Source organism: Balaenoptera physalus (assembly GCF_965194825.1).
Source record: "Balaenoptera physalus genome assembly, chromosome: 11".
Lineage (NCBI taxonomy): Eukaryota > Metazoa > Chordata > Mammalia > Artiodactyla > Balaenopteridae > Balaenoptera > Balaenoptera physalus.
This window is the reverse complement of record NC_138896.1, coordinates 1,437,104-1,450,575: the sequence shown is the minus strand read 5'-3', so window position 1 is coordinate 1,450,575 and position 13,472 is coordinate 1,437,104. Positions and strand designations below refer to the sequence as shown.

Genomic DNA, 13,472 nt, shown 5'->3' with positions numbered 1-13,472 from the left:
GCTTGTCCGTCGCACTCGTCTGTCTTGTCGGGCGTCTGTCCTGACACACCCTTGCCTGTCTGCTCACTGCTGTACCTTCCATGCCTGGAACACCTGGAACACAGGCGAGGCTGGCGTACTTGTTGAACGGATGGATTTCCGGCTTCTTTGCAGAAATCCCTTAGCACTGAGCCTGGTTGCATTTCTGTGTGGAGACTGTCATCCGAGGCAAAGGAGCAGGAAGGGCAAAGAGATCTCCAGGCCATTGCTTCTCAAGGAGCTTGTTAGAAACGGGGAGTCTTGGGCGCCAGCCCAGAACCCCTGCACTTAACCAAGGTGACTCCTTTAGGCCCATGCGAGTCTGAGAAACACTGCACAAGGTCACTGCAGCCGCACCTGGCCTGCCTCGTTTACTGACGTGACGTGCTCGCCCCGTGGGCATTTGTGACCCCGGTGGAGAGTAATATGATCATTTTTACGTGTGAGAGATTTGATACGGTAGTAATTGATTTTGTTTATAATAAAGGAATTGGAGAGAAGCCTTGCTGTTGTATTGGTATTGAGTCCCGAGGATAATACACATTTCACATGTTCGTGAAACATGGGCTACACATCACGGTTTCCAAGCAATGTGTGTTGACCTGCAGTGTGCCCACATTTAGTGAAGCACTTTACAGCCGTTTTACTGTTTGTCCAATGCACATGGCCTTGTTTGGAGCCAATACATATTTTGGCAAGTGCTCTACTTTTTAAAAATATCTATCACTTTCCCCCCCAGAAAGTAATAGTTCCAAGGGAACTGTTACAGTGAGTCTTAAAAATTCTTCTCTGTACACATGTCCTTGACCCCTGGAGAGTACTAGAGCCTTTCAGACTTGCTGTGGTCAAGTCTGTTGTACAAACTCTGCTTGCTGCAAACCCTTGGGGAAATTTTAGATAAGAAAGCATTTTATATGCATTTTATATATGGAACCAGGTCCATGTAAAATAGAAAGTGAGGCAACATTTGAAGTTGTGTTTCCTCTCCCTGCAAATTCTCAGATGCTGAAATAAAAAGAGCAAAAAATATCCTTCAGGTGCTTTACAAACACCAGATTAAAGTTTGTCTTAGTCCTCTTTTCCCTGGCTTTACAACTTCACAGATTTGATGCAGGCAGTCACATGCACCATCCCTGGAAGTACCCTCAGAAAATGTGGGCACACATGTATTCTTGGTCACTTTCTATTTTGAAATCACCTTTTAAAAAGTCCAGACAGAAGGCTCCGGCTCTTGTGGAGGAAAGAGACGGTGACCAGCAGTGACCGGGAGCCGGGGCCTGCAGTGCAGGACCTGCCGTGGGGAATCGCCGTGTGGGCGCCCCCTTTCCCTCCTCCTTCGCCCTGTCCGCTGTCTGGACTGTCCTTAAGGTGCTCGTCTCGTGGGGGGAAACAGCTCAACAGATGAAATGCATGTCGTCTCTTTTACAGTAGAGGTTTGCTCAGGACCAGATTGAAATCCTGAAGGAACCCAAAGCATGGAAAATAGTATTTCATGCTGCCTTTTCCACACTCCGATATGTAACTCAAGACGACACAAAATTTATATTCATGCTTAAAGTAGCTTCTTTGAAATATTTCTTTGAAATATTTTGATGTCAAAATTCCAGTTAACCTTATTGCAGATAAACTTTTTCTCTTTTGGGGTGCCGTGTGGAACCCCACGCGTATACACTTATTCAGCCTGTTGTGTGATCCAGCAGGGGGTCAGCCCCGATCCTGCCAGAAGACAATCAGGAATAGTTCATAGTAGAACTGGTGGTTGACACAGTCCTGTAGAACGAGCACATGCTTCCTGGCACTGTGAAATCCACCACTGCCCTTGTGTGCAGACGTTGGGCTGGACCATAGGTGCAGTTTGTAACCTGGTCTTCCTTCGTCATCGGGGCAATTTTTGGAAGCCCCAGTGCCCTGGACAAATTGTAATGGGTTTTTGCTGGGTCAGTAATTTATCTGCTTTTGCACACCCAATGGTGAGAAGGAAGATGAGGGGTCAGAGGCAGGGCAAGTCGACAATTGGACCGTCATCAGCTGAGTCATTAAATAAGGTTGTAAATTATTTTATTGTAGTTGAAAAACATCTGATTAGGGTGTGTGTGTGAGACAAAGGGCAGAGGGGAGACAGACGGAGAGAGATGGAAGAAGCCAAAAAGTGATGGCCAAACTTGAATTTAAATTAATATTTGTTAGGATGTTGCTTGGATTTATTTTCTGTCTTGAAGGAGATCAAACTTTAACATAATGCTTTACATTCCTTAAACATATACAATACAATATAACGTTTTTTTTAAGTTATGGTAAAGGTTTTAAGAAACCTCTGCCTCCTCATTCCCCCGGTTTAAAAAAAAAGTCACATAGCAAAGCCATCTATCTTGTATAATTATCCTCATAAACCTCTAAAGTATGCTTCTCTCCCCAAACATTATTGGTGTTGATCCTGGCATACAATCATCACACCAGTAATTACAGGTCTTAAAAGGAATATAGTCGTCAGTATTTACTAGCCTTTATTATGAACACATAAATCATTTAATAAAGTGGCTAGTGGACACTTTACTTGTCGTTCTGTTTACGTTAGGCGTTCTCTGCAGGCGTTCTACATGAAAGTTAAAGTAGTCTGAGCTCTTTTTGTAGACTGTCCTTATCATTAATAGAAAGCAGCCTGTGTGCATCCTGCAAACCCATTTCCTTATTTAAAGTGGGCATCCTTCCTTTACTGAGATGTGCTTCCTCTTTTATTACAGGACTGAAGACCAAGCCTTTGTAAACCCTTAAAGGCACATCCCTTCCAAATGACCTTTTGTCCTGAGCAGCTAAGATGTATTGTTTAGTCCACTCAGAATTACATGGGGTGTCCTAGGAATCTTTGTTTTGGTTAATTAAATTTGGAAATGTGTCATTTTTTCCTATTATAAAGCAGAAATGAAAGTCCAGTCAAATTGATTTTGGAGTTCTGGGGGATGAGATAATTGCAGAGGGTAAATGATTTAGGATTTAAAAATATGTGTACCTTTTCTCCACTGAGAGAAACTTGAAACATATTTAACTTCAATTAAATTATCTTCTTGTCTGCGTTTCTTTCCACTCATAAGGGTGTTTATATGCATGTCATGCTGAGCAAACTTATCCTTACTAGTTATACTAAACAGAATGAAACGCTGCTTGAATGAAAGTATTCTTTTTACACTAAAAGATATTTGTTAAGGGGAGCTAAAATAGAGATCCACAGCAGAGCTTATTAAATAGGTAAGAGGCCTTTTTATACGTTAAGACCTCATTAGACCCTTTTATAGTTGCTATCTTTAAGGCTGTTCTTTTGCCAAGAATTTTTTGTTTTCCTTTAACTATTCTAAAGTTTTTTTAAACCTTTGTTAAAAGAACTATAGACGCTAGAATTTTTTTTAGTCTAACAGTGCAGAAGAAAAGGACCGTGATGTGGTAATAAATGTATCAATTGTATCGAAAGTATAGAACACCAATTTGATGATGCAATAAGTTCATAAAGTTTTCACTTTTCATTTATGATGTTTTTAATAAAAGAACTTTTCATAAACTTTATGAAACATAAATTTATGACTTCTTGTTAAGCCTGTATTATGACATGCCATTTACCTTTTCGTCCAGTAACTATAATGTAGTCTGCTGTCCTCTGATTTCCTTACGTTTGTTTCTGGAAGAATCCTGTCTCTTATTTGCTATGCAGACTTCAGTGAATTCTGTTGTTGGGTCTTACTAATACACGAAATATACTTAACCACTATGTTGATCACTCCTGTTCTTATTCCAGACCCTAACACTTTTCTCCTGCACTTATTTTTCTTATAAGAATTCCCCCCTCTATGTCTGCATATCTGATACATTCAAATAAAAATCACCTTTCTCAATCTCCCACCTTAAGGAAAATCACCGAAACCCCCTTTTGAGCAAACCGGAAATCAAAGGAAAGGGAACAGGGGGTGGCCCTTGGTGTCAGATACGTCTGCCTGCTCCGCTCCTCGTGTTGGCCGCCTTTGTGTCCTCCCAGACGGTCCCGGGTGGCCTTTTCCACCACACTTGCCACCCGTGCCTCAGCCGTGCCCATGGCCGTGCTCTTCTCTGGGTCAGGTCAGAACACCCAGCTTCAAAAGGACCGACAGGGACTGCGTCTTCCTGAAGCCATTTTAGACTAAATGCTCTTGTTTGATACCATCATTCTCTGGTTTCAGCTCCTAGTTTACCATAATATTTTTGCTTATGTGCATATTAATATGTATTTCATAGTTTCTGGGGTTTTTATTTTAATTTTTGTTCTGTTTTTCTTTGACCTTATTATTGTCTTATTTCTTATATGATCCATATCCTTCTTTGGAAAAACATTTTTGACTCATTTCCTGTTTCTTGATAACATCTCAGAATTAGTGCAGAGCTCTTCCATAGGCAACGTTCAGTAAACCGACGAAGCCGTAGCATTCGTTTGGGAGAGTAGTTACTTCAGACTTGGTCACTGCACACCAGCACCCCCGTGACTCTGGTGGCCCGCTGTGCACGCCTCACCCGCCCGCAGCGGGCTCCATCGGCATCATCAAAACCGGCCCTGGGGAAGAATTCCTAGGAAATCCTGAGAGCGGTTTCGAGCAGTTTAGGAAATGTTAATGCTGAGATTAAACGTCCTGCTGAGAACGTGAGAACGTGCGCAGATCATACAAAGGACAAAACTGACTTTCTCAACAAGGTTGCACCTGTAGCCAGTGATGTAGAAAATAAAAATGACAACCCCAGATGGTTTTGATGCTGGTTTTGAAGAGCATTTTCTCATTTGCGAAGAAAAATGATTGTGTACTGATATTAAATCTTTTTATGTTTCATGTATAAATTGCAAAGGTCTTTTCGCATGCCTTTGTGTTTGGAAAGTCCTTATTGTCCTGTGTGCCACTTCCTTAAACCCACGATGCATACAGAAGATGTTTGCATCAGGCTGGACAGGCCACGCCTGCGATCAGCAGGGTGACAAATGGGGCCGGTGACCGCGGAGTGAAGGCGTGTGCACGGGGGGCCCGGGCGGAGCCTCCTGACTTCGACTTGAGAGAAGCTGGGAGGTTTTCCGCACCCTGACATAAAGACAGCCACATGGCCAGAGAGCCCAGGGGGTCTGCGTCCCAGGACCAGGTGGTGGCCCTTTGACCGCCCTCTGCCTGTGGAGCACTGTTTTTATTTGACAGCCAAGTGGTGCTACTTGAACTAAAGTGATTGTTCTGAGGGTTAAACTTTTACATTAAAAATATAATAGTAAAACTTGTGCATGTGAGCAAAATGTGCTAAGCAATCTTAAAATTAATTTAAAAAGTTGTTTTGTCGTGTCAAGAACTCTAAGGGCCATCTAGCAAAAAAACTTTTTTTTTTTTCTTTTAAACGATAACATCTCCGAGTGAGGGAGACTTGATAAGTTACCATGTGACTAGTGAATCTTCTTTACGGAGTTGATTATTCAGTCAAGCAAGCATTATTTCCTACGTAGGTTAGTTAGCATTGAGAAAGAACTTGCCCATTATTTTTTCATTTTTCACTTTCCAAATACTGACTTCAGCTTGAAACGTGTTCACATTGCCCAGGAACATGTTGACCTGGCAACTAGCTACGTGAAGAGCATCCTCATTCATTCTGAATGGTCATTCGTTCACTTATAGACCCGAAGATTAAGCTACAAGGTAGAAAGTACTTTCTTTTGAGCTGGCATAGTCTTTATTCATGCAGCATGTGAGTTGAATTTACTTGGCTAATAACAGCATGTATGAAGTCAATAAATGCTTGATTTGAAGTTTTTTTCAAGTTCAAAAGGAAAGACATTTTCATTTGTGTGTGTGTGTGTGTGTGCACATGCCCACATTAAGAATTCTAAATATTTATATCAATAGGCTCTAAGCTCACTAAATGGCCATTTTTATCCTGGCCATTTAGTAGGTACTCATTAAATATTTATCACACACACACACACACACACACACACACCCTCATCAGATATTAGCCAATAGTTTAAGTTTTGAATTCTTTCAGCATCTTTTTATGTTGGACCTTAGTTTATAGGTTTAGCAACATGTGGATACAAATGGAAATAAATGAGGTTTCTTTTCAAAATAGAAACAAAAAATTCAATTTTAGTATTGTCTGCTTTCTTTGGGTACTTTGTTCTGTTTTTTCTTCCGTTTAATGTTAAGCTTATTTATTTTAGTCTTTTTTTTTTTCTGAATGATTGCATTGAAGATGCAATCCCACAAAGTATCAATATTAAAATCTGTCACTATCATTGTGGATTTATCTGTTTTTCCTTGTTTATGATTATCACATCTTTTGGGGGGATGGTTTTACCAATATGTAGTATGCCTCATTATTCTTGTTAATGCTATGATTTAAAGCAAAAAAAGCATTCATATTACTGAATCAACTTTCTTTTTGTAAGTACTTGCCTGGGATTTCTTTTTCTATTCCTTATATTTTCAACCATTCATTGTCCTTTTTGCTTTAGTATATACTTATAAAAGAGAATTAGGCATTCCTTTTTTGTAACTTCAGTTATATTGTTTATCACTTTTATAGAGAATTTAAAGTGTTTACATTTATTCTTACAGCTGATATATAGGTGCTTATTTCTATCTGATTAGTGTGTGTTTTCTACTTTTTCTTTGTCTCTCTTTTTTTCTTCTTTCTTGCCTTTGGTTACTTTGATTTTTTTAAAATTTCTTTTTCCTCAGCTACTGCTTCAGAAGTTATACTTTCAATTTGTATTCTTTTTGCTGTTATGCTTAATTTTAACACACATACTTTATAAACTCTAAATCCAAATCATAATTCTCACTGCCTACTCAGGACACTAATTGATCTGCTGCTTCTCAGGGCCACGTACTGCTGTCCAGTAATTTAATTCTACCCTGTTTGCATATCTTTCCAATTAGTCATTTTTATTATTCTGTTCTTTTTCAATATAGCCTGTAATTGTTTGGACTTACCTGTGTGTTTACCAGTTAATTTTCTGACTCTTACTCCTGCCACCCCGCTCCTGCTCTTTGAGTCTAAATTCCTTCTTGTTCAGGTAAGTCCCTTAGCGGTGTTTCAGTGAAGGTGTGTGAGTTATAAATGCTCTACCTTGGTCTGAAAATATCTTAATTTCGCCTGTATTCTTGAGTGGTAGTTCGGCTAGTTTTTGAACAGTTTTGTGTACTATTCAGCCTATCCATTGATGCCTGTTGTTATTATTTAGCCAACTGTATGGAACTTCTGTTTAGTGCTTTCTTCAAATCCACCTCTTCTTACTTTGTGGCTATACTTCTTTTATCTCTTTGAGTATTTCAGATACACTTGTTTTAGAGAGCCTTTCACATTCTCTTATTTTTCATTATTGGAGTGAAGACTGCTGGCTGTTGCATCCTTGCTTTCTGTGGAGGGTCTGTGGGACCCGGGCTGTGGAAGGCTCCCTGGGGAGGGGCTTCACCTCTGCGTGGCCCGCTCCTCAGGTTTCCCAGTTGCAACCAAGTTGTTTTTTTTAAATATTTTATTTATTTATTTATTTATTTATTTTCCTTATTTTTTTTTTTGGCTGTGTTGGGCCTTAGTTGTGGCACACGGGATCCTTGTTGAGGCATGCAGGATCTTTTCATTACGGCGCGTGGTCTGCTCGGGCTTCTCTCTAGTTGTGGCGCATGGGTTCTAGAGCGCGTGGGCTCTGCAGTTTGCGGTACACGGGCTCTCTCATTGAGGCGCGTGAGCTCAGTAGTTGTGGCGCACAGGCTTAGTTGCCCCACGGCCTGTGGGACCTTAGTTCCCTGACAAGTGATCAAACCCGCATTCCCTGCATTGTAAGGTGGATTCTTTACCACTGGACCACCAGGGAAGTCCCCCAACCAAGTTTTTATGTTTTGAATTCCGAAAATTGTAGCACAGAACAGTTTGTTCATCCAACAGATAATTATTATGAGGAAGCGACATATGTCCTGTCCTTTTGTAGCTTGTAACCTTCCTAATTAATGACACATTTAAGAGTGTTTCAAGTGCATGTAAATACGGCAGGAGAAGCTTTATGCTAAAGTCTAGATAAAAATGAGTTTAACTTGACAGCATAAATACATATTGAGGTAGTTGCCACTATTTTAAATGTTAATGTAATTTACATGAGTATAGTTTTCAAAATAATTTAAAATGAAATTCAAGTTGGCTATTTGAAAATTGCCTGAAACACCTCTGGGAATACAGTTTGCCAGTCATTCACCTAGATTCTAGGACCTACCTCAATATTGCCTGACATGGCTTGCTAAGTAGGCCCAGGATCTCTGTATTTAAGGAAATAAATTATAGAAGTCAATTATAAATAATTTAAAAAATTCTTAATTATGTGTTGAGAACACCCAGTTTCTTAAAAGACAAGTAACTGAACAGTTTTATTATTCTTCAGAAGGAAAGCTGATTAGAGTTTTAGGGGGGTTTTCTTAGTGTGTTCTAAAGCTTCAAAATTGTTTGCCTGGAATGTTCTAATTGACTGATTTCCAAATTACTTACATACATGTAAAGCAAAACCTTATCTTTTTTAGGAATACTGTTCTCATGTATAGTCAAATAGACAGTGAAATTCAAAGATACACATTGCAGTCTAAAGTGTTTTGTGCACCTGTGGTATATACATAATAACACATATTGTGTTTCTAAGAAGCTCAGCATCGTACTGTGTTACATGTGGTGGTGATTTTCATTTTTGTAATCTGCATAATTACTAGAAGATTTAACAATTGATTTCATTTGTGATTTTCCCCCTCCTTTTAAAGTTTAACTTTTAAAAATGATGGAATCTCTGTGATATTTTGAATAATGTGTAGCATCACCATACTTCTTTTTACATTATGAACCTCACAGATGTAAAGAGATACCAGAAGAATGCTACAAAATCATCCCTTGGTTTTCAGAACATGAGTTGCTGCCAGTTAGGGATCAGGAGCTGCTCTTTCTATGCACGTGTCAAACATCCACTCATTTACATTTCATACTCATTTACATTTCACACCTTTCTTACCTTTCATACTCCAGCTCATCTTTTGGTTCTGTTCTTCTTCAGACCCCCGCCTCGCCCCAAGAAATTCAAAAAGTTTTTTGCTCCACTCTGGTTTCTTTAGACCCTGTTCCCCATCTCTTTGGCACGACATCTTGCTGGTTTTGGTGTAACTCACATGCGTCGTCTGTGCTGTTCCATGATGCTCCGTTGCCTTGCTAGGTGTAGGGAGCCTGTCGGTCGTAAAAAAGATACGAAATTCAGGTTTCAGTGGAAAGCATTCCCTGGTCCTCAAGTCCAGCTTTTCTCATCCTTTGGCTTCATAGGATAACACCAAGGCCATTTGACGGCTGGCCTGCTGCGTTAGCATTTTAATGATGTTGAGAGACAGTTGGCTGAGTGTTAATGAGACTCTGCCCTTTTGTAGTAACCTCGGAATCAAAGCGGTACAGCTGAGGAAGCCTGGCTCCTTGCCACCCTCCCCGCTGGGGGCACATGCCTCCTTAGTGTCACCTTGCAGGCTGGCTGGAGCTGGAGAGAGCGGGCTGTGCGTGTGTGGCCTGGTGGGGAGCTGTCACCATGCATGTGTGGGATGGGAGCTTGTTTGGAACTTGGTCGTCAGTGGATGGGACCGCTACGTCCCGCCACTCCAAGATGCTAGTACCTGTGATATCCTACACCTGGACGAGAGCTTTAGGAATCCGTTCAGACAAGATCTGGAGACTGAGTCATAAATATTTTGCTTATTATATTAATTTTTGGCTCTTTTTCTCTTTTTATGTCTTTAATTCTGTATTTACTGTTTCTAGAGACTGAATCCTTGAGTTTCTGTGCTCAGCCTTTAAGTACTCATTTTATCTCTCTTGGTTGTTAGAAAAGGGCACCTTGGTCTCTTAGTGTGCTAATTTAATATTAATGGTCCTAAGACCTCTACAACAAGTACCTCAGCTTTGATCACGACTGTTATTTCAATGTTAGGCAGTTTATCCGTTCTTCTTCCTAAATTTTAGGTTTAGTAGGTAAAGAGGGTCAGCATTGGGCTCCTTGGAGTGTCTGGTTATAAATAGACCGGAAAATAGCAACAAGGGGGGCTACTGCTTCACTGATGCCCTTTTCAAATACTTAAAAGCAAATGATTCATCAAATAGAGTCACTAAAAGCAGAACCCGCCAGTTTGTAGAATTTGACCCCTCCTAATCAGAGAGAGGCAGCAGGGTGTGGAGTTCCTGCCCTGCACCTGATTAAAGCCAAACGCACCAGCGACGGCAGGCCAGAGAGGAAGCACAAGACCGACCGTCTCAACTGGGGGCACAGGAGCTGAAGACATTCAGAGGAAAATGATTTTTAAGAACCTTCTACATTTGTTTTATTTTTCCAGATATGCATCGTAGATAAGCACAGTTTCAGGCTTTACATTTTTTAAAGTAACATTCCGTCTCTGATTTAAGGAAAACGAATCTATGTGTGGTTCAAGCAAATGCCTTCCTATGCAAGTAGATGTGTTATTTTCAGATAATTCTGTCATCCTCCTAATTTTACAAATTTTCTTTTTAGGCATTTATTGTAGCTATTAAAACAGTCGCTCTTCTTCACTTACATTAAGTATTAGTGATTCCCCCCATTGAATTTCAGTTTTTTTGAGTGTTTCCCGTTATGGGGTTCTATGATGATTTTGATTTTTAAAAAAATGTATACATCTGTGTTCATTGTAGTCTTTTCTCATGATTATTAAGGCATTGCAAAATGTTATCTATAGTTATTTTAATATTTTTATGAAGTTAAGCTAAAACTCTGCCTCCCTAAAAATAAATTTTAAAAAATTGGAAGCATTCCAGCAAACCTAATTTAAAGAGTAGAACTGAGAAATTATTAAAAATTAAGATTTCTCTGTTAGTTTAGTTTCTAAGTCTTGCTGCTTAGTACTCTGTATTTTATCTCTGATATTACTACACCACCAGCAGTGAATGAGAATTCCAGTCACTTCACATCTTCACCAGCATTTGGTGTTGTCACTGTTGTAGTCTGGGTCATTCTATAGGCCTGTGGCGGTGTCTCCTTGTTGTAATTTGCATTTCCTTGGTAACACGTGGAGCATCTTTTCATATGCTTATTTGCCATCTGTATATCTTTATGGTGAGGTGTGAGTGCTATAGTTTAATCTTTTGATTTTTATTTGTCACGTGTTCTTGGCCTTATCTTTTTTTGCTTTATTTGGGTTGAATTGGGTATTTTAAAACATTTAAACAATCAACTTTCCATCGTATTTGTCTGTACTGTACATCTTTGTTTAAATTTTTTAGTGACTGCTCTAGCGCTTTTTTCTTATCATTCTTTACCTGTACTTTTAGGTGGTATTAGACCACTTCCCATGTAATGTAAGAAGCTGACAACAGTATGCTTCCATTTTCTCATCCTCGTTTTTGTGCTATAGTTATTTTCATAGATTTTCTTTTCACATATCTTTTTAACCTTACAATGTATTGTTATTTTTGGTTTAAACAACTTTAAAGAAATTTTTAAAAGAGTAAAAAAGTCTTATTTACCTGTATCTTTATTATTTTTGACATTCTTCAGTTCTTTGCAGAGATGTAAATTTCCATTTGATGTAGTTTTTGTTCAACTTGAAGAACTTCCAGTTACATTTTATGAAGTACCTGTCTGCTCTCAATAAATTTTCTCAGCTACTGTTTTTTCTGAAACAAATGCTTTATTCCACCTTCTTTTTTGACAGTTACTTTTATTGGGCGTAGAATTCCAGTAACTTTCAGCACTTTTAAAATATTCCTTCCTTTGTACTCTGTTTTATATCATCTGACAAGTAATCTCCAGTCATTTTTGTCTTTGTTTCCTGGTAGATCTTTTTTCTTCTGCTTTTAACATTTTCTCTATATCACTAGTTTACAGTAATTTCATTATAGTGTGTCCTAAGCTTTGTAGTTTTGTAAGTGTTTATCCTTCTTGGGGTTCATCAGGTTTCTTGGATCTGAAGGATTCAAATTATGGTTCTTCATTAAGTTATGATGATTTCAGCTATGGTATCTAGGGATGTTTGCCTGTATTTTAATTACATGTATATTAGACCATTTAATATTTTTCCTTTAGCCATTGAGGCTGTGTTCATCTTAAATGATGTCTTTTGATGAGTAGCATAACATATTTTTTGATTCTTTGTGGAATTTTGCTGATTAAGGTATGAAGACAGCTTTCTTCATTTTCCATTCCTAATTGAGATTAGTAACTTTGATCATATTTTAATATTTATTTTCCCTTTCCATTTGTAGTATCTTTTCTTCACCAATTTTCATCTTTTTCATCTCTGATTTTTTGGTACAGATTGAATTTTCACTGCTAGATTTATCCTTCTCCTAGACCTGCTTTATCCCCCCTTGACCTGTGTCCGCTGCTTTGAATGTGTCAGTGCCTTTTACAAGAACTTCAGTGTCCTTTGAATAAAATCCAAGACTTTCAGGCTTAATTTATGGTTCTTTTAAAATCCCTTTTATTATATTTTTGTTTTTTCCCTCTTCTCCTACCTTTCTTCTCTCCACTGCTTTCTTTCTTTCTTTCTTTAGGGTCCCTTTACTTGGTTCAGAGTTGACACTTCTACTAAAAGAGAAGAGGCTTTGGGTAGAGTTTCTTTTTCTTCTGCCTTTCAAGCCCCATTATGGGGCCTATTTCCTTCATTGATCATTCTTTTTTCAAGAAGACAAAAATTCAAAATCCTTTTGGAAAATTAGAGCCAAAAATTCCCCTGAACCTTCCATAGTTGTGAGTTATGTCTCCTTTTCTTGAAATATGAAAGATAGAAAAATAACTTTTGTCATGTTATTTCAAGAGACAAAACTTCCCATACTCAGTGGCAGACACCCCTCTTTCTATTTGATGTCTGTGTGATGTCCCTTACTTGGATGTGGGCCAGTAATTATTCCGATTTGAAATGTCCTGGTCATGATTTTCTTCTACTGCAGGCCCTGATTAATGCATATATTTACCTTCACCTCATCTCTTAATAGAATGAATATACCTTCAGTATGTTTCTTAAAATCATTCAGGACGTTTTGAAAACCCCACTGAGGTGACACAGACTTTTTTTCTGTATCTTATTTGTCCTTGGAGTCTGTTGATTACCTTCTTGTGTTAAATTGTGATGTTCTGTGTTTATATGCACCCATGATTATCTATCCATCTATCTATCTATATCTATATATATATATCTATATATCTATGATATATATATATCCATGATGTATTTTCTAGACCTGCTGGTTTTTGTAGCAGAGATGATGTTAAAGTCACTATGGAAAACAGAACGAAATAGTTTTTTAAAAACAAATTCTATAAAAAACTTAAAGGTGGAAAACCAGACACTTGAGGGGGGAAAAATGCCATCTATTATTCAACTTGTATGTTTACCCAGACCCCAGCTTTTAGGTGATTAATGAGCTCTCTT

At 38.7% G+C, this 13,472-nt stretch overlaps 1 protein-coding gene and 1 long non-coding RNA gene across 7 annotated transcripts in view; one reads left to right on the top strand and one right to left on the bottom strand.

Moving 5' to 3' along the window:
• The window catches only part of GMDS (GDP-mannose 4,6-dehydratase), a 484,495-nt gene that overhangs the window by 163,686 nt on the left and 307,337 nt on the right, over nt 1-13,472 (top strand). The window lies entirely within an intron of this gene.
• The window catches only part of LOC309638678, a 44,323-nt gene that overhangs the window by 19,826 nt on the left and 11,025 nt on the right, over nt 1-13,472 (bottom strand). For 2 of the 3 annotated variants that reach the window (XR_014251240.1, XR_014251241.1), the window contains exon 1: nt 9,047-13,365. This is a non-coding gene — a long non-coding RNA (uncharacterized lncRNA). Of the gene's footprint in view, nt 1-9,046; nt 13,366-13,472 lie in introns of those variants that run through there. The other variant, XR_014251239.1, reaches the window with a different exon arrangement.